Here is a 22440-nt window from a genome sequence, read left to right on the forward strand (position 1 = left end):
GCAAAGTGACATCATCCATAGTTAAAACAGCCACAATTTTTATGGTATGTGAACTATTATGTTCATCATTGGCTGCCTGAAGAATACATTTCTCTCCCTAGAAAATTCAATAAATAACTGTCCATCGCAGAGGTTTTATGTTTTTCTCTGAAATCCCAGGAGCAGCCATCACCAGTGACATGGTGATAAACTAATGAAATCCTCCAATACTTCTTCAAAAAGCCCTATTAAAAACTATTGTACTCATTGCCACCGAATGTCATGAATATTAAATTTTAGATGAGCTCAAGAAGTAATTAAACAAAATAATGACAAAAAAAAAATCCATTTTGGGTATTAAACAGGATAATACCAGATCTGGCTTAGGAAATCCCTAAAGCAAGAATCGCTGAAGCTTGGGAGATTACAAGGTTGAGCGCTGTCTGCTTGCACTTGGCCCAGCATTCTTCCTTTCACTGATCACTCTTGGAAATGGGATATTGGGCTGGATGAACCTTGGGACTGACCCTGTAGATATACTTGAATATGAAGAGCTTACAAGAGATAAGCATATCAATATTGCATTTAATATGCAAACAGCCAGATTTGGTTCTTGTGTACATGATCTAATGAAGTCATGGGAAAATGAGTCTCTGTTGCACCGGGATAGAGTTCACCACAGCTGAGAATATAAGCATACTTTAGAGATTTAAATGATATCTTCATAGAAGCTTTTTGCTATTACATCCAATTTGTTATGCAAAAAATGTCACCAGCAGAAATCAGTACATGTGGCAGATGACAGTTCTGGGGGGAGGGTGAAGTGTTTTGGTTTTGCTTGCTTGTTATAAAGAAACTAAACAAACTTATTTGTTTGTTTGAAAGAAACTAAATAAACTTACTGAAACCAAAACAGATTAGAGCTCTGGACTATAAAAACAATTTGCCTCCCTCCCCAGGGCCAACCAGGTTTGTCTCTTGATGAGATGAAAAATTCCTAATTCTCGGTCTAAGTGTAACAAATGATGCTTGGAGAACACAAGAAGCTTAAACTATATTGGAAATCTATTGTGACCAGTACTATGGGAAACTGTTCAGTTTGTGCTCTGCAGGTTTGATTCCCTCACAAAAAGCTGGAAAAAAAAGAACAATCTATACTGCTTTTTTTTTTTTTTTTTTTTTTTCCTCTCCTTACTGCTCTACACTTCAGCTCCTTCGAAGCTTATCTTCCCTATTGTTTACTGCTTTAGTGACCTTGGAGAGAAGAGATAGAGATAATAGAAGCAGAATACTAAAAGGATTAATGGCTTTATTATCCTACTATTGGGAAGCTGATTAAAAGCACATATCCTTTCACAGACTACCCTGGATGTTAACACCCTCAGCTCTCTTCTTACAAAAGGTCATTGGGGGGATATTAAATGGAGCCTTAAATATTGAATCCTCTTCACTTCCAGCACTGGTGTCCTTCTCATGGCAAACATTATAGCGAATTGTCTGTCTTCTAGTCCAGAATTCTTTTTTCCTTCTTACTAAACCACAACAAGAAAAACATGGATTTTCATAAGAAAATGTTACTGGCCTGGTAAAGAGCCAAAGAGCCATGGTGGATGATGGATAGTTGTAGAAGAATCTGCAACTTCTACTTCTGGATTTCAGCCAGATGTCTTGTTTGTGATTATTCCTTTGAGCCACTCTACCAAGCCCCAATGAAGAAATGCATGAGTTGGTTCAGTCCCTTCAACATTTCTGTGATGGACAAGAAAAAGCTGAAATAACTGTGTTAGAACCTCTCTACACCTCATACTATCACAATGCCATACCAATGGTATTTTACAAGGCCTGAATATATGGTCTTCAGTATTTTCCCATTATAATAGCAAGTCACCTTCTAAATGTCTTGTTTTAGATATTGACCAGCTGCTTTGGCATGGGATAGGTTCTCCTGCTGTCTCCTCCCTACCATGTGGACCTGGCAGTGATTAAACCTTGATTACACTCAATGTAAAACCGATTCTCCCTAACCCAGAAGGATGTCAGACACCAAAAATATGCTCCCAGTCTCCCCACCCTGTAAAAAGTGCCAATTGCAGAACCAGTGTGTGTAAGAATACATTATGGTGGTCATCCCCCAAAGCACCCAACAATCTCATTGTGTTGTCACACACCTCCTGGAATACAGTATTTATTATTTAATGCCTGCTCTAGGTAGTAATTCACATGTCAGAACACCAGGGCAATATGGTGTTTATGTGAGGATAAGAGCAGATTGAGAAATGGACACAAATAACTCACAGCAGCTGAAGCTATTTTCTCTCGTCATATCTACCTCTGCTCTTAATATATCACTGTTTTTGTAGGAGAATCCCCCACAAGGTTACAGAGCACCATGAGTCAGTGTCACCTCTTGAAATAAAACCAAGGTAAAGGTCAGCTGTTTTCTTACTGTTATTGCCCCAGACAACCGAAAGAGTCCTGCCTGCTAAGTCATTATGCAACAGAGATAAACCATCCTTCTGCAATCTTTTGTGGGTGTCAGGAGAAGCTAAGAATAAACCAGGAAAAGCCTCCTGAAAGGTCTGCTAAGAAGTAAGCTGAAAATGTTGCTACTAAAAAAAAACATCCTCAAGACACAGTGTGAATACCCTCGCTTAAAACATACCCTTATGCAACCTATACTAGATGACTGCAGATCATAATCACATCTTGCAGTTAAAATTACTGATTAATCTGTCCAGGAAGAGTTGAAGTAAGCAGAAGGAAGTAGATGTTAGTAACAACAGTTACAACTTTTTTCATATAGGATGTGCTGGAGTTTCTAAGCTTAAGAAAATAGGTAGGTTCTCCCTCCTGCTCATTATACAAAGTTATGGAATGAATTGCAACATTTTAAATCCTACTTAACCACAAGCTGGATAAATTAGGAATTTCTTTATTGATGGATTGTCTCAAAGGAGCTACAAAACTATGCAGGCATATCCAACAGAGAAAGCAGGTCAACATTAGCCCCCAGTCAGAAGGAGAGCTGGTCAATAAAAAGAAAGAACCAATTAGGACATAACTAGGCACTCCTAGTCAGGATGATAATGGGGAAAAAAAGGAGAGAAAGAACAAGATTGTCTGAGGATGATCAGTCTCCCCAGCAGAGGATGGGGCAAATCTTACACTGTTGCAGATGAAATGAGCTTCATTTCTGTGCTTGCAAACTAATAAGGCATACTATGAACAGACTTTGGAAATAATAAAAATAAATTATGAAAAAAAAACTTTTCTGTGGCATCTTTAAGCTTCTTGTTTCTCTTGTTAACAACATCTAGAAATTTCATTGTAAGAGAAGGCTTCTCTCTTTAAACTTACAAAACTTAGTAGTTTGGTCCCACTGACTTTGAGCACAATGGAAGTGCAGTGATACAAAAATGGAGAGAAAAAGTTTAGAAGCAAGACCAGTAAAGAAAGAGTCATACCAAAATAAAACTTGACCTTCACTCATCTTGTTTTATCTGACTTTTTTGTAGATGGAAAGATGATGTCTAAAGAACTGAAAATAAGAGGTTGATCACACAAAAAATGATTTTCTGATCATTACTTTGCAATGCCATTCAAAAGAAAATTTATCACATCATCTAACCTACATGCTCTTCCTAACACAAGGTCAATAATGGTAACTGTACCTTTTTAATTCTCCCCCTCCCACCTCAAAACTGGGTTTACTGGACATAATGAAGTGTCAAGTACCATCTAGAATCACAGAAGGCAAATTTATATGAAATTGTCTCTTCTGGAAACCACCAGATATTGGTTCCTTGTGATATTACAAAAAGACCCGTACATAGAAGAGGCTTTTTATTAACTGCAGCAGTAAAGATTTTCAATTAAATTTATATCCAGGGAAAAAAATCAATCAAACAAACAAACATTTGCACAGCATAAGAAGCAGCAGTCTTTGTAATGGAGAAGAAAGACTCCTCCTCTTCTTTTTTTTTTTTTTTTTTTTTTTTTTAAAAAGAAATAAAGCTCTAAAAACACTGAGCACATTAGTAATCTGAAACCTCTCAATGATCCATTTGATTGGACATCTTTATAGTTAAATACTGAGATGAAACCAAGGAAGGGTGCAAACTTAAATTCAAGATGCTGTTCTTCAGTGCCTGCTTCCAGATGCTACTATTCATGCCACAATAAATAAGTAAATAAATAAATAAAATAAAAAATATTTAGCTCATCCACTTTCAAAATGGACAAGCAACAGTTATTCCACAGTTCATAAACTCTTCAAAAGACTAGAGAGAGAATTACCCATCCACACTGCTGAGCACAGAAACAAATCCAAGGAGAGTAATAGGGTCTGACTGTGTCTTTCAGGCTTCATTTGTTGAGCTGGGTACATGTCAGAAGGACATGATTCTCTGGCAATATGCTAATTATACCTACGATCAGCTCCAGCAAACCTGGACACTGCCCAGATTCCCTGAAGACTAGAACTAGACTTTTGTGACCTGAAGGCAGGGCCTGCACTTTGTTCTACTCCACCCTTATTACACAGCCACTTCTGCATACCTAGTGATAACAAACAAACTGGCAAAGCTGCAGACATTATACAGAGGAAAAGGAAAAGGGATTACTATTTCCAGTTTGCTTCTTTTCTCTAGAAACACTGGTTTCCTACCACCATTTTGGCAGAACACATCAAACTATGTATAGCAAAGGAACTAATGATGGCTCACCAATATGCATAGCCTGAGAACAGGATAGGAACAGAGATGGGACTTCTGATCAATATGAAGAGCATCAGAAATGGGTTTTTTAGATAGTCAGATTAGCAAAAAATATCATCCTTGTTTGTTTATTTGTTTGTTTGTTTTTCCCTTGCTCTAATCTGTACTATTGTCTGGAATAGGAAGTTCCAAAAGAAGTGTTTATTATTTCCCAACCCATTTAGTAAATGACTTGCAGACCAGCTAAAAGTTTTTAGCATAAGTCCACTGGAGCAGAAAGATTTATTGAATTCAAGAAATTTAACACCCTCCTCCCAAGTTTCATCCTACTTCTGTGTTTGAATCCATAAACAGTTCCTGATAGAATAACACGTTGATTAATTCATCAAACAAAATTCTCCCCGACACTGGTAGCAGCAAGGCAGCAGCTGTTTCTAAGAGCAATTATACATCAAGAGGAAAAGCTGACAAATTTAATGTTAACACTGAGCTACCTGATCGGGTTATCTTTTTCAGTAGCAAGAAATGTAGAGTCAGCGGGAATTCTTCTACCCAAAGTACACAGAAGAAAAGGAACCTCTGCCTTTCAATTCATTATTTAATATACTTGATGCAACCCTTATGTTCACAATCTGTAGCTACACTGAGAAACATAAGTGATCCAAAACCTCTAAGGACCTTAATCGTTACAGAACATGCAGGAAGAACTTGTTGACAACAGCAGCAGTAATTTAAATCTGCTGGCACTTTCAGAGACAAATAGATCTGTATAAAATCCAGCTGGAGGTAGTTTCTCTTCCTCTTGGTCTTTGAACACTGATGTCAGGATATCCTAGCCTACACCCAGTGGGTGACCAGCAGGGCAGTTGATAAATCCTGTAGATAAATCATCACATGGACCCCCCTTACCCATCAGTGCTGGAATAAAGGAAGATCTTCTGGCAAGCAACTGTCTAGGTGGGAGAGCAGAGACATTAAATACAAGGCCTTTGATAAGGAGGGTATGGCACTTTTTTTTTTTTTTTTTTAATGACAAGTCACTGTGCTTAAGGGTCAGATAGTGGGTGGGAGAAGATAATTATTCAAGATACCTCAAGATGAAATGCTCATGCTTCGAAGCTCAACACAGAGGGAAAGCACACAAGTAAGTCGTTAGGGGCTTTTTCTCTCCTGAGAAAACACAAAGCTCTTCTACTGAAGTCATCTATAGAGAGAAATGCTGCCCCTGAAACAACCTGCATGGCTCTTCACAACCCTTTTTCTCAAATGCATTTTTACTGCTAGACAGCAACTCTGTAACCAAATGCAAAAATGGTGGGTTTTTCACAGATATATTTACTCCCTTAAAAATTACAAATCTTCACTACCAAATTACCAGAATCAATAATGGGTCAGTGCTGTTAAAGCTTTTGTTTGTTTTTGTTTCTTTGCCAGGAAATTATTTTTTCATGAATTTTCAGATAAATTCTAACAGATAATTCCTAACCCTGCCAGGATAGGAAAACCAAAAGTTTTTCTTCAGCAGAACCTGCTTATCAAGCCTCCACATCCTCTTTAATGTTGCTTCTGAAATACGCCTTTTTTTTTTTTTTAAATGTTCTGTGGTGAACTAGTCCAAATACCAGGAATCTCTCAAAGAACAATATAAGTATCTGCCTTTTGAAACACTCACCACTAACCTCTGCTGCCAATGCCAGCACATTCATCACTGATCCTTGCCCTACCTGTTCCTGAGAAATCTTTCTGAAAGTAAATGCTGGCCATTTGGATCTGCTGCTCCCCAGGAGCAGCATCAAGGAAACACTGACATCTCTACAGAATCAAGGAAACATTGACAAAACTAACATTCATGCAGAGCACTAGGGTAAAAAACATCCACCTCTTCCTGCATCAGAAGATGTGCCACAGGACTCTAAGCCTTCTGTCATCAGCAAGATAAAACCATTAAAAATCAAGTGGTTTAAAGATTATGAAAAGAGGAAAAAAACACCTTTGCCATATTTTTTTGATTAAGTTTACAGAAGCTTTTATGAAGTTAGTAAAAATCCTCTAGATGAACATCTAGGGCTCATCAATTTGAAGTGATTTTCTTTCTGCTCCCTCCTCACTAATATTGCTCAAAAAAACAATGCTGAAAATTATCACCAGCAAAATAATCCAGCCTGTGAAAGGCACCCAAAGGGCTTCTATGCCTACAAGTAACATTGTGGCTCCTCAAGGCACATCACTTTTCCATTTTTTGTTTTGTTTTTCCATGTTTTTTATTTAAATAGGCAGTAACCTTTATCACATGAAAACAAGATGGCAAAATATTGGATTTCATAGGCGTGCTGGGCCTGGACTGCTTGGCTGTGAATTTCAGGAAAAAGTGCCTTCAGATTTCTCAAGTTTGAAATGGCACTTGTCCCCCTGCTTTCAACTTTGTTCCACGTCGTCTTTTCCAGGTAGCAACGCGTAAGAACCAAGCCAGATGAGAAAACCCTTGCAGAAGTTTTCCCTGAAAAACACGTAAGTCGTGCCGGGCAGTAGTAAGGAACTCACCAATACAGCTACAGGAACATGATCTTTACCCTATATATGCTCTCAATATACTGAAAGCAACTGATAATCAAAACGAAAGTGAGGCTATAAACACAGGCCAAGCCTTTTGCATTAACATTGCAATTGTAGACCAGCCTAACCCTCACTTTGCTTTTCTCCTGTACTTCAGCTGCAGGCTGAGCAGCACACAGAGGCACTGATCCACTGATACTTGAAGAGAGAGCAAGAAGCTGCTGTGTTTGGGTGAGATCGCCCAGAATCAGAATAACAGGAAGGCACAGTAGGAGACCAGTTCCATCTCAGTGACTGTGCATTCCCAGATACCTGCAACCCCCCCCATGTGCTGCAGAAAGGTTTGCAGGCACAGGGATGCAGGCAAACAGACACTTATCTTGCACCTTATTCCACCTTGTATGAGGGATATGAGACCTTGGTCTTCTCTTCCTCCAGAGAGATGATATACAGAACTGGGAAGGCAACATACAATGTCCTGCTAGCAACACTGCAGCAACATCTTTCTCACTTCCAAGTGTTTTTAGCTGCACCAGTCTGCAGGGAAACACTCAGAAAATAAAAGGAAAACTTCTCTGCTTAATGGCCAGTCATGCAACATCAATACCAAGTTACAAAGCATTTCTGACACAGCACCAGAGAGAAGGATGTGAAAACAGCTCAGTCCTTTAGTAGTTGGGAGAAAGAAATGCTGGCAATAATGGAAAGGCATCATCAGTGTTATTGTGATAAAATGTTTGCAATTACTACACTGGCAATTTTTCCAAATGGGTTGGCTTAGAGACAGGTGTCTTGCGCTGATTACTAAATTATTTTCTTTACAAAGGTCTAAGTGCCTCTGTTTTCCAAAAGAATAGCCCGGAACCACTTAGTTCAGAGCATTAGTCCCCTGAGATTCACCTTGGACTGTAAAGACATGAGATAAATGAACAGTAAACTCTCTTTTGGATGAACCCAGCAGTGGTTTGGCTGAAGAGAACACTTTAGGTAGAGTACATATGAATTTAAAATAAGAGACGGACAAGAACTGGAGCTAGTTAAAATACAAGAAGTCAGAATAAATATTTGCTAACAAAGCATTTTAAACCAAGCAAACCTTCCCAATGAGTCTTGGAATCACCTCATCTGGGAGAGCTGCCTGGCCACCACACAAGCAGATTAGGGGCAGTGGGCTGGAGATGGCATTTTCCAAAAACAGCCAACACAGTCAGACAGCCACCACAGATCCAGAGGAGCAGTTTTTGTTATCTGAGCATACAGTAATACATTTGCCCAGCATTTAGTGCCAAACACTTACTTTTTTTTCTTGAAAGACAGCACCTGTGCTCAGGGAAGGATGTTTGTTGCTGCTGGCTATGCATCTGGTGTATGGCTGCAAGGTGACGTGAGGCCAGGGCGTCAGGGAGCAAGTGTCTCACTCTCACGCAGTATAACCTAGACACAGGTTCCCATCAGTCTTTGTTCATGTAAAAGCAGCAACATAGTCCTGAGAAAACTGTGAAGTTCAGCCTCTCTTGTAGCTGATCCAAAGAGGATTTGGGGCCCTTGTAAGGTCATGAGCAATCAAAATTTGCTCTGTCTGTGACACAGGGTCTTGCTAGCATGTCTTTAGTGAGCTCTCTTCGAAGTGTTCTGCACAAGCAGATGGCATGGACCTGGACCAGGGAGGAGATTCAAATATGCCTGGGAGATCTTTAGTGGGGAGGCATGGAGGGGCTGTGGGGGGGAATGAAGAACTATGTTCACGCTTTAAATCTAAATCTGTGGCTTCCACATAGTAAATTTCAAACACCGCCATTAAATTAGTCCATTAGATAAACTCCTGTTAACTGGATGACTTGGTCAGCTGTGGTTTACTCAGAATTCATTGTGGTTTTAGTGTTTTATGATCAAGCGTAGTTATGGGTAATTTGAACCTCACAACACCAAGCAAAAATTGCCAACAATTAACAGCTTCAAATAAAAGCAGCTTTCATCACAGAAACACCACTGAGAGTCCACAGCATTCTACACTCTACTTTACTTGTTTATTTAGACTGTTTTACAAATAAATTTCTTCCTTCAGTTAAAGTGACGCAAGCTCACACTCATTTGAATTGCTCCTCTACAAACACAACAAACCATCTCTAGCCACTAAGTTTTAACCTGTCACAAAAGTTTTCAACATTCAGACTCCTAAGCATTAACTTTGGTAATTAAAGTAGCATATGTGACAAATCAGCTGAAGGAAATATAACAGCATATTTCTACGTAGTGAGAAGAACTTCTACTTTTTTCAGTCACCAGTGGACTACTGAAGCCAGTATAGCATGACATATGATGCTGCAGCACCCACCCCTGGGCTAGAGAAGAAAATAATCTGAGTCACCTATAAACAGAAACAAATTCAAAAAGTCATAAAAAGCTACTAAACCCCATGAAATTAAATAAATACATTAATCAATTAAAAATTCTATGAATCAGCAGAGTTGAATTTTGCTGCAGTAGTATCAGAAGGCTTTGGAAATTGCTCTTCAGTAATCCAGTAGAAACTTGGCATGTTTCCACCTCTGCTTATTCTCTCTGACAATTTTTACATGATCAGATACCATTCTGAAATATCAGAAAGAAATACAAAATGGGATGGTGGGATTCAAGAAAATTAAACAGTTGTATCTAGCTTTCATCCTGTGCTTCTCATTCATGAATCTCCAGATAACTTATGCAAGACAGTGAATAGTTTCCTTTTGAAAGTATGAATTGTAGCCATGACCCACTACATGCATCACAGAAGACAGCATGTCTGGAAGGGGGAATTCAGTCCAGTCCAGTCTGGAAGCCCAGGCCAGGGAGAGCATGATGGTTTGAGAAACTCAACAGCTCTTGCCCCAAAACTGCAAGCAAGGTTTAAGAAAAATAAAGCAACAAAACTCAGCAGTGCATCCTAAGCACTTATGCAGAACCTAGAGCCTCAAAACAGCACCAGACAAGAATCATGCTTCTAGAAGCTGTATAGGCATTAAAGAAATTAGACAATGTGTTCTTGCATAAGAGGATCCTGTGATAGAACAGCCACTGCATGTTCTTGGCTCTGCATCACTGTCTGCTTTTAAGTACCACAACACCTCTGTCTTTGAAAAGTCCTTTTTCCAACAAAAGAAACTGTAAATTGGCAACTCCCTTCTAATTCTAAAAACACAATGTAATTTGTACTGTGTGGAGATTAAAAATCCCACCAAAAGATTTTGCTGTGCTGCTGATTTGAGGCTGAAGGCACTCACCTGGATCACCATCTCAGCGTGTGATAACTATCTAAATCAGCCTATGAAAAGAAAAGGGATTAAAAAAGATGCTTCAGGTCTAAGACAAGTAACAAGCATCCAGCCTTAAGCATCAGCATCTCACAATGCTTTCTCTTATAACTTTTATAAAATGACCTTTCAGGAATGCACTTTTTAAAGTGACTAGTCTTGCTGGTGACATATAGCTAGGGGAAACAGAGAATTTACAGTGATTAGAACAGATCAAATTTATGGACTAACGAGACAGATAATGCAGCGAAGCAAGGAATGAAATGTAATGAGGCCCAGAAAAAATTAAACACATGCTATATTCCAGCTCGAACAGCAGCTTACAATATACAGGAAATACACTCGTTTAGAATCACATGATGCGTAGTAGCATTACCATGGAAAACCAGAAAAGATCTTGCAGATCTTACAAACTTTTTAATACAAAGTAAAAAACAATGGAAGGCAGTAAGGCAAGTTAGGATGCACTATTGAATAACCTGCATGAAACAGACATGTACGATCCCAGGAGCTCTTGGTGTCCTGTTGGAAAATGCAAGATACTTCCAAACAGATTTTCGGAATGTTCAAACCTATCCCTGAAAGCTTTCATAGGTATCAGGTTATTCAGACAGTAGTAACATTCTTGCAAAAAGAAATCTACAGTTACATGAAATAGTCCTACAGCCTGCAGGATCTCATCTCCTTCAGGTGTATAAAAGATAAATGCAACAGGGAAAGTGTCTCCCAAAATGAAAAGATGTAGCAAGGAATAAAACTGTCTTTGAAAGAAACAGGAGCGACAAGCCAAGAATTTGAACCTGTCCCTGAAGAAGCCTTGGCAGTCTATTAGTCATGGCTGAACTGTATTGGAAAAAATGCTGTCTCGAAGGTATTTTTTCATCTCTCTTTGGTTCTCTGTATTTTTTCCATGGTTGTATTCAGAATAATGGGAAGAACGGCAACTCTTACACAGCAAGAGAATAAAAGATTTTAAAATATTATTAGAAGTAACAGAATTTTTCCAAACTATCCCTTTAACTCAAGAACACCTGTTTTAAAAAGCCCTTTGTACATACAGCTTTATAAAATATTTCCTCAGAAACAGGGACTGATTAGCTGTATTCCTGACTAGTTTCTTAATTGGGCTCCAAAGTAAAATTATCATTTGGATGCTAGCAGTTTTGCTCTTCAACATATAATCTATTTTGAAAGCTTAAACAAATTCTATAAATATTTAAATTAAATATAATCTGCATTTACTTAGTGATTTTAATTAAGTTGCTGTTATCCTGAAATGTGTAAATGTTTAAAGCCAGTGCAGTACTGGAATAATGTCAGGACACTGAAGGTTCTGTACCATTATTAATACATTTTCCTATGCTTTGTAGGTGGAGTTTAGTGCTATAGTTGAGCTGCTACACAACTACTCAGAATAGCCTTTAAAAAAAAAAAAAAAGAAAAAGAAAAATTAACTAAATTTGAAATTGCTGTGACTCAGATGTAGAACAGAGTTCATGTAAACAGGATTTAATGTTTCTTTTGGTTGTTCTTTGTTTTTATTTCTACTTTAAGCCCAGTTTCTCCAGACCTCCCTTCCAGATAAAACTCTGAGTCTATGACTTTGAGCCCATAGGATTTTTTCTGGGTCTGAGGAAGGAGCTTCACAGATATTTATACTGCTTTCCGAAGAAAAGCTACCTGTGCCAACCTCACGGTATTCTTTTAGAACGATTGAGTTACAATCCTGTTTAATTTAAATATGTACTCTTTGCATGAGGGTACAACATCTGAATCCTAACCATGAACTTCCTTCATGGTAAGTAAACCAAGAAGACCAACAGTGCATGTCTCCAGCATGCTGAGCCCGCAACAAAGTTGTCTGCTTCAGTGCATCCTCCTCAGCGATGGGTTTGCCACATAGCAGCCTCTGATAATGTTTCTTCCTCCACAGGAAGGAACTGCCTTATATCTGGCATTTTCAACCCTCCCACAACACATCCAGAAACAAGCTTTCCCAGCACAATCATGCCTGGAAAGGAACAAAAATACAGAAGAGATGCGGGACATTGGATAGCGACAAACTAGAGGCCTAAAGCCAAGAACTGAGAATAAAAACATCAGATATTTAATTAGAAAACCAGCTATTAAAGTAGATTGCAGTTTTTTAATAATAGTTTGTCAGTGAACTAATGTAATTAACTGTTGGACAGAACTGGGGACAATATAATGATTGCAGATCTTGGAAAGAAGTAACTGGAGAAGAGTAAGCTGCGAAGGTTATACATCCAAGATTCAACTGCAAGTCATTTTTGCTCTAATCCCATAAACAAAATAATTTTTCAATTTATCCTCATCTTTGAAAGTATGACTGTGTCGTCTGCAGTTGCATTTTGACCACAACACAGACACTGGAGCACCCTGAAAAACTTTTTCTCTGTGTGGATCTGTTTGTTGGCTTCAGGGAGAGTGCCAGAGGCAGGGTACAAACTTTGTCTGCCCCTTTCTCCAGAACTGCTTACATAGAAAAGAAGCGGGAACCAACAACTCAACAACTTTAACTTTTAAAATTATTATTCTTTTTTCCCACCTCTGTTCATATCATTAGTCTCCAATCTGCCTGCACAGGTCTTTCTGATGAATGCAATTTGTCACCATTATAGGAATGGAGAAAAACAAATAGAACCCAAAAAAGCAGAAGGAAGGAATATTTAAACCCTGTTTCAATAGTTCAGGATGTTACTAACAAAAGTGAAGGGCAATTATTATTTTACAGAAAATGACATTCAGCCATTCCCTTGCATGGCTTCTTGGCATGTAAGATGATAGTGGGCTGTATATAAACTGTGTATCTCCAGAGCATCTACTTCATAAAAAATAGCATGTTCGGTGATCTTAAAAACAAACAAACAGCAACAACAACAAAATACAAAAATTCAGCCCAACAGATCTAATCCCACACACATGTTCAGAAGAGGTCAAAAGATTAACTCTCGTTTTGATCTAACATGGCTATCATGAGAAAGAGCACAATTTTAACACAGAGCAGCATTTTGTTCCATGAACACCAAACAACTCAGAGCAGCACGGAGCAAGAGGACATTTTCAACCTGCCATCCATCTAACTTCTATCTGTTATGCTGTTTCAATTGGCGAAATCTGAAATCCCAAAATATGAACACATAGCTGTTTCCTCATTAAAAAGTCAACATGGGCAATTTGGGATATGTAGATTTTATAGAACACTCTTAGGATATAAAATAGGAAAAAAAAAAAAAAAAAAAAAAAGGGGGGGGGGGCAGAGAAAAGAGTAAACAAGTAAGATTTTTTTTCACAGCCAGAAAAAAAACAGGCGCTAATGTTCTCCAGCACACTTAAATTTCCATCCCATGGAAGTTAGCACTGCTCTGAAATTAAACTGGGTGGCACAGAAACTGAATCTGATATAGGGTGCAGTAAACACAGTAAACCCACAGCAGTTCTGCACATCTTTCAGCTTTACCCTCTGTCATTTCCCTTTTTACTACTGTCCTTTGTACAGAGAATGAGACAGTTGCAAGCACCACTGTTAACTCTGTCCCTAGGACACTCCTCCTCTGACATTGTCTTCAATTAGCATTCCCATTTGTAATCCAATATATCACTTGTAATAACTTTAGTGCAGTCAACTGCTTCCTCCTCAAATGACAGGAAGGTTAATGAGGCTTTCTGTTACTATTACTATATGCTTTGCAGAAAAAAAGGGAATGGATTTCTTAAGTAAAAAGAGACAGCATTCCTTTCTTGAACCATCTCGTTACTCTGTGCAACACAGACAGAAACTTAACAATTCCAGCTCCCAACAGACTTTCCTCTGGACCCAGAAGCCCACACAGGACGAGTGCTGTTCACTGGCTGGTTCGTAACACTCTCATAGGAATTGGCAGTGCAGGGACCTTCCCAAACTCAACTCCTGGTTATTAGCTTACTTAGGGGCTGGCAGCAATGCTGTTGAGTACCAGCTAACATTTGACAAGAAAAATCCTCCACTTGTTGGTTTGTCTGCAGGGGGGCTTTCAGAGACCAGAATCCAATGCCACTTATGACGTGGTTATGGGTGCAGTCAGACATGACTGAGGAGGCCAGATAACAGCAAGCAGTATGTGCTTTGTCATAACCCATTTGATCGTGTAGAGAGAAAGGCGTTCTCTATTTCATTTGCTGTGACACCTTCATTATTCAGGAAAAATCCTGTCTCCTCCATGTTTGTTTGTTTTTGTTTTTGTTTTTTTTTTTCTTTTTTTTCTTTTTCTATATTACACACATGCAGTTAATTAGGCACTCTAAACAAACTTGCTTTACAAAAACAGAGTAGCTCGACTTTGAGGACGTCCCTCCTCCACTAAGTACAAGTGGGATGCTCAGATACCAGCTTTGGAGTTCCTTCTCCACTCCTGATGCACAAGCGTGGCCTACGGAGAAGTGGCTCAAGTGTCTTTAGACGAGGTCCTTTTCTGTAACAGAGGAACAAGTCCTTTGAAAGGAGAGAGTCAAATCCACTGGTGACAAAGCTGGTTGCATCAGTGCACTCCCGAGGCTGATTTTCCATGCTAAACCCAATTTGGGTATTTCAAGCGGAGAAAAAGTTAGAGAGAATAATATGTAAAGTGGAAATATGAGGTATTTAGAAGTTTGACCTGGTTATAGCCAAAACATTTTCATTCAAGTAACTGAAGTTAATCTTGTATAAACTTTTCTGTTTTTCCCCAAAGAAAAATATTGATTGTAATTGTTTGGTAACAGCTACAACCAATTACACCATTACAATAACTTGGATTTTATTTTTATGCTAATAGCACACCATGTTTAGCAGCTATACCTTTTCCTAATTTTTAGGGAAAAAAAATTGTCTGCAATTTGATCCAAACTGGTTTTGGATAGAAGCGGACGATACAGAAAAATATTTTAATAGGTGCACCGGCTACAAGAGAAATCATTCAAACATGACTTGCATTTAAATGAGAGTCATCATGTGAAGCAAATTATCTCTGTAATTAGTTACTTGAGCCAATTGTTGCTAATTATAAGACCAAAGAGCTAAGAGAGACCTCAACTAACCTACACCTTCTCCTAAGAAACAATTAATGGTAACTGTCCTTCTGAACTATAACTGCTTGCAGTTAAGCACAGTTTTATGCTTTTAGCAAGAGACTTTCCCAGGCTGTAGTTTTCTTTATATGTTAACAGGAAACATCTAATATTAGTTTTAATGTAAATTTAAGATATTATAATGGGTTTAAATCTTAATATAGATACAATGAGATGTCATTATAATTCTGAAGTGGTTTATTTCAAATATTTTGACTTCAAATAGAAATACTAGATTTAAGTTTAAAAGACAAAACAACAAACAAAAAATAGGACTACCGCCACCCTTCACACCCCCTGGTTACAGAACTGATGTGAAGGATATTACCAAGAAGAATGAGTACAGGGTGGATCTGAAAGCTTAATCCTTAATGGTGGCAAAGCAGATGGGGCAGGAAATGTAGCCCAGCACCCCCACACTGATTCACAAGAGCAAAGGGGTCATATCCAAAATAGAAGAGTGCGTCTGGGCTAAGCAGGATATTGGGCACATCTCAGCTCAACAAGCTCAAACACACCTTCCTTCAGCCTCCGTTTTTCACTGGATCCTGCTGACCTGTTTGTCAAAGTGGGAAAATTCATGGTACTTGCCCCACTGATTTTTTCATGCCGGTTTTTCTCAGCATCATGAACATGATGGGTCTCAGGAGGATTTACATGTTCAGCAAGGCTCATCCCCATGCACCAGGATGCCATCCCTTCTAGCCAACAGTGAAGCGCAGCATACAAGCAGACCCAGAGAAGCACAGGAGAGAGATTCTCATGGCCACATTAAGCAAAGCACTCCCCTAGTCTGAATGTGCAAGCCATCCCACAGAGCTGCCTGGGGATTCACTGACATGCCTAGATGAACCCAAGCCCTGGGGCAAGGATGCTTTGTGTGCTCAGCACCCTTCTGCCACAGCAGTGGTGCAGGCAGCTGTAGTCCTGCAAGGTCTGGCTTCAGCTTCAGGCTTTGGTTCAAAAAGGAATTAATTCAGGGAAGCCCTCTTGACTTGAGGATCTCTTAAAGCAAGCATAAATCAGTATCAACTTTTCTTGGTGCCAGGCTTTATACTTACTTTGCATTAGCATGAATGACTGCCAAAAGGAAACAGAGGAACTCAGGTCCATTAGCTGTACTTTATTTTTTCATGATCTTCCCAGAAGTCATTGCCCACAGCATTCTGATGCGTCAGTGCAGTCCTCATCCAAGTCACTGAAAACCCTCAATGCAGCCCTGGCATGTCTGCAGCTTTTAATCCTGGGTGACAGCAGCACAGGCTGCAAAAAGAGAGCTGAATCTATGAATAGTATTATTGGGATGAACAAATTTCATGTTGGTTTGCTCATTCTTCAGTATCACAGAAGAATACACACTGTCCAAGCTGCAGACATCATATAATGTGGAGTCTAATATATGCAACGTGAAGGAAGTGGCTTTTCTATCAGCAGGAAACATTCTGGCCAAGTTCAAGGGTGAAGTAATGCAGAGAAGAAACACCAACTGCTTAGGAGTGAGCAAGCATACTTATGCCAAGAGTACATAGTCAAAATTCTAATTCTGTCACTGTCTAAAGTACCTCTAAGTTACTGAGCCATTTCTACTAAAATAGGTGAGTTTATTTCTGTCCCCTCAGGTAGGGCTCACCAAAATAATTGGCAGAGTGCTTACAAATGTGTGAAGAAGCACACACTAGGGCCCCACTTAAAGCCACTGCCTTCACAAAATGCTTATTTAATGTTCAAAGATAGACTCTGTTCTTTCTAGAAAAACTACAAGGCTACATTTTGCACCGTTAGCTTTAAGATCAAGTATAAAAAAGACATGTCTCCTATCACAGTTCTACTGTATAACAAAACTTCCAGAGGGACTTCAAAAAATAACTTGCTGAGCCTCAATTCTTTATCTGTAAAATAGCAATGATCCTACCCTACTTAAGAGAGAAAAGTGTAGTTTATTTAATTTAGTTACTACAGCCTTTCAAGACAGTCTCAAAGAAAATTCTGTGAAAACAGTAAGCAGTAACAACAAATAATATTTGAGCCACTGGCCTAGGTTTTATTTTTTTTTTTGTTTTTTTTTAGATGTTAAGGAATTTCTGTGGATTTTTGCATGTATTCAAACTTTTTTTTTTTTCCAAATTAGAACATAATTTTCATAATTGCATCTGTGAAATAAATCTCTTATAAGTGCTTTCCCCTCTAATGTGAGTTTCCAAAGGGATTTACATTTAAAATTATGAAGCCTTAAAGCTGGACTTTCCTCTGCTAGGTCACTGTCAGTGAATAATATTTAAAACTCCTGGAAATATACCACTTCTTGTGGAGCAGCTGAAATTCTACAGTTCCTAATGCCCCCGTGTCACAGGGTTAAGAACTGAGCAGCTGAAGCTTCCAACAAAGATTTGAACATCACCAGTTTGGGAGTTAAAAACTCTCCTGAAGCCAGTACTGCCAAGACTTACAGCGAGAGCACTATGGGCATGTATCCCACCAAAATGTGACATTACCTTCCATATGATTTCCTCAATATAAAATTCTGCTGTCTGTATTCTAAGAGTCCAGAAACCCTTTTATATCAATTGCATTTAATTGTGATAAATATAATAAAAATAATAGTTAAAAAAATACAGAAATCATTTACACTTTCTAATCATTTTCTAACAGATAATTTTGCAGGCACAGAGCATCTGCTGTGCAGCATGGGGCTTCCCAAATGCAGGTTTTGAACAGTCAGAATCCAGCCCTCCAAAGAGCCACTACACAAGTCCCCACACCTACATTCAGTTCAAAACGCAATGTCTAAACAAGGATTTTGCACAATTTCATGAAATGCTACACAATGTCATACAGATAAAGCTGCACTGAAGACAAAAGGGAGCCAGGGAAAGGACAGCCTTTGGGGGAAAGGACCAACTCTATACAAAGTCTAGCATAGCATAACAAACTCTGCATGTTTGGCAGATTTATTGGTACAAAAAAAGACAAGAGCAGTGCTTGCATTTTAGGTAAGAAGCTACTAATGTTGTAAATGTCCACATCACTATGAGTCTCACAAAACTCATATTCTGTAATCAAACAGTCCAGTGGAAATTTGAATTTTTGTAGTATCAGGAACAGAGAGGAGGGGGTTATTTCCCATGGCTGAGAACCAACAGCTGAAAATAATTGGAATTTAAAATGAATAAGACATTCAAAAGTAGTTAAAAGAACCACTAAACATCCTCGACATAAAGGTGCTTAGTCATGGTTTTGCATGTATGCCAACACTGCACTACACAGAAAAAATATGAACCCTTAAAAAAATAAATCCTTTATAACCGTTCTCAAAATAAGCTCTACTTCAAATAACTTGCTTAAATTCTCCACTATGGATAATTAAGAATCATATCCAATGGTACAGTGCATTATGGTGAAGCTGGTCCTACCTAATGACTGGTCAGAGTCCCTAATGGGCATCAATCATTATACAAGCAGATGAATTAAACATTATTTATTTACATAATGCATTTAAAATATGTATTTACTTGTATGTGATGGAATTCTTATTGTTTTGTTTGGGAGATAAAAGGAACAGGATGCCTAGTGTTAAAATGAATTTTCTAATTGGACTTTAATGAACCCTGTTACACCTCCTGATGCAGCTTTTTCACTTTGAAGATCAGTCAGTTCCTATTTAAAGAATGAGCCTGCATTAAGATTTAAAGGTCTCCCTTTTAGAAGCTGGGATGTGCATGCTGAGTGTTAATTTCAACCAGAGGCAAAATATTTTTCTTTTCAAAATGAAGAATAATCAACACATTAGACTAATGGAATTACTTTACATAATTTTAGATAATGTAAATAGTTTATTTACATTATTTGATTTGTAAGAGAAGCACTTAGGGAAAAGACCCTTAGGAAAAAAAAAATACTGCCAATTGTTAGCTGATTAAAAACAATAGCAAGTTCTACATTCCAGAAGTATTTTATTTTCCTAAAGTTCCCCTTTGAAAAAAAATGCTTGTTTTAGCTTTTCAAAAAGAGGCCACATTTTGACTAGTCTGCTGTGACCAATGTTAAAAACAAACACCTTTAAACTGTCAATACTTTTATTACATTCACATTACCAGGACAGCTGTTACTGGATTTCTTAAAAATCTTTTTAATTTTTTATATATGCAAACTTTACTATAGCAAAGAAATATTTTGTGTGACTCAAAAAGAAAACCTGTTTCAGACTGCTTTGGAGATTTTAATATACATCAGTGAAGGCAAAGAGGACAGTGTGGATGTCTCCTCTCTCATCTGTGCTTTTCTGGGTTCAGTCTCCTCTAGGCTGCAGTGGGGCCCTGAGCACCACAGCAGGGCTCCCAGAATAACCCTAAATATTCTTAGCTACAAGGCGGATGTGGCTTCCTAGCTTTGCAGAACTTCTGGAAATATTTTCTTCCTCTTAATATCAACCATTTCCTCTTACATACATCTCTTCCTTTTGCCTCAAATAGACTTTTATAGCTACTGCATCTCATGTTATGTACCTGAAATGCCAAATTAGGCTCCAATGTTGCAATGAATTATTCCTATCACTTCCATGTTCCAGACTCAGGAATTCAGATTGCTGTAGCTCCAAAATTATCAAATATTTTATGATGTAACACTCGGTTAATTTTGATTACCTTACACCAAACCTGAGATACTGAAAAGCCTATCTTCAGTCTAGAAAAGTGTAATAAGTGTACGATTTACAAGAGAACTCAATCTGATGTTGGGCAGGAGCTTGCTCTCATGCTTCTCTGTTATCAAATGCTTCATTCATTGGAAAGAACTTTTCATTTATGTTTCTCTCCTATTCTCTTAACAAGTCCCCCATCTTCCATAGAAATACAAAATCCTCATTTAATTAAATCCCTAGCCCTAAAAGCTCCTTGCTGCTTTGTAGGAATAAAACATTCCTGGACAATAAATAGGAATATCATTAAAAAATAAAAATAACAGCAGGGGTAAAACTTCCTTCATGAAGAAAACTAGAACTTCACTAAGAATTTTAAAGACTTCATTAACAAAATTATCTCTGGATATTTACAAATATTACATTAAGATCAAGACTTTAAACAGTTTGTCACAGAGATGAGCACATCAAAGCATTTCCAAAAGGAAGAACCTGAAATTTGCACAGGTGTCAGAGAGTAGAATTGAGAAGAAATAAAGCCTAATGAAGTACAATGCCTGAAGAAATGGCTAGAACAGGTTTTCATTTACATTATCATCCTCTGGCCTAGTGGGATTAAAAATGAGGCTGAATTCACTTCATGAGATTGAATTCACTTCATAAGATTAGATATTTTATTACACAGAAATACAGATTTCTATAAAAGCTCATTTTCCCTGTTTAATCTCTTCTTTACTCTATAACTGAAAGGTCTCTGCTTTTATTTCAAAATTATTTGCCTCACCAGGAAACAGAGGAGAAAATACTACATACATTCTCATTAACCTGCTAAAAAGGTGCTGTAGTCTTGGCACAATTCCCGGGCCAGCTCCAGCTGCTTTCTGTAGGCTGTGCACCTATGCAGCTGCACATATACCCACATGGGTATTTGCTCTCAAGCGCCATCCTCTCTAGAGCAACCAGCAGCCTATAACCTATAATGGCCTACATATGCATATGTATGTATATCCTAATGTTCTGTAGCTAAGCAGAAAGGTAAATCAAGGAAATCTTCAGATACATTGCTGGCCACAGAGCAGCATAAAACAATTAGGCATCAGATAGACATATAAAGATGTATCCCGGAGGAGATCCTTATCCTCTACAAACTGCAACACAGCCCCTGGTCTCCTGTCTTCACCAGACAAATCAGACAGCCCCAGAGGTAAGGGAGAGGAAAAATAACTGTCTTCCTGTGAGTAATTTCATGTAAATAATCTCTGTAAAAATCCATAGTGAATTAATCAACCTTTTTTCACCTGTAACCTAAGGATGAAAAAGCAATTAAGTACGTTCATGGTGCAATATGTTCATGCTTCAGGCAGGAGCTGCAGCAAAGAGAGTACTCACTCCAGAATGCAGAAAGATAAAGCACTGTAGCTCTACCTCTCATCACCAGCAAAGGCAGGTGTATGAAGTCCAACACAAAATGTCTATTTATTGTTCATAGTAAAGAATTTTTTTGAAGGGAGCAGAGTTAACAAAAGAACCCAACTTGAAAACACCATAGCTGGGTAGTCATCCTTATACATCCTCCATGAGCTCAGAAACAAATGCGGAGAAGCTATTAGTACAGTATATGATAGCTCCCTTAAGTTGTGAAATTAATATTTTTTGTACCCAGAACGATTTACAATTAATGTCTGTTTTTATCTTGTGTGACACATGCTGAGTTTGTGGTCTGCTTGCTAATTCTTTTGGAGCAGCAAAGTTTGAACTCCACAAGGAAAGAATTATATCAACTGTGAGTACTGGAATTAATCCCCCTAACTCACCAGAATCTAGTCTCAGTCCTGTTTCAGGGTATTCATTGCTTTGTTAGTCACTAACACAACCTGAATTTTAAACATCCTTGTTGGGAGAATATTGGATGATGTTTTAGATGTTTATTCAGTTGAGTGTAAAGCTTTCCAAAATACATTTTCTGATGCGTGACTATTTGAAAACCCTGCTTTTAAGATTAAAAGCTAAATCAACAAAACAATACATTTAATTTAGCACAGCCCATCCGGGGATGCTACTAGAGATGCATATAAAAATGCTCATTTCTAGATGCTGATTGTACTTATGTCTGACTGTCATAGCGAGTGGATTGCTCTCAGGGAAAGTGCCATGATCAGACTGT

At 38.3% G+C, this 22440-nt stretch overlaps 1 protein-coding gene across 17 annotated transcripts in view; it reads right to left on the reverse strand.

Annotated features, from left to right (window-relative positions):
* The window catches only part of HTR2C (5-hydroxytryptamine receptor 2C), a 223107-nt gene that overhangs the window by 68407 nt on the left and 132260 nt on the right, over window positions 1-22440 (reverse strand). Inside the window, exon 1 of one of the 17 annotated variants that reach the window (XM_084534469.1) lies at window positions 16705-16992. The exons of 13 other annotated variants lie outside the window; for them this stretch is intronic. The gene's annotated coding sequence lies outside the window, so the exon portion shown is untranslated. Of the gene's footprint in view, window positions 1-4275; window positions 4471-16704; window positions 16993-22440 lie in introns of those variants that run through there. 3 more of the 17 variants (XM_084534463.1, XM_084534462.1, XM_084534472.1) reach the window with 3 other exon arrangements.

Source organism: Aythya ferina, assembly GCF_964211825.1.
Source record: "Aythya ferina genome assembly, chromosome: 13".
Taxonomy (NCBI): Eukaryota; Metazoa; Chordata; class Aves; order Anseriformes; family Anatidae; genus Aythya; species Aythya ferina.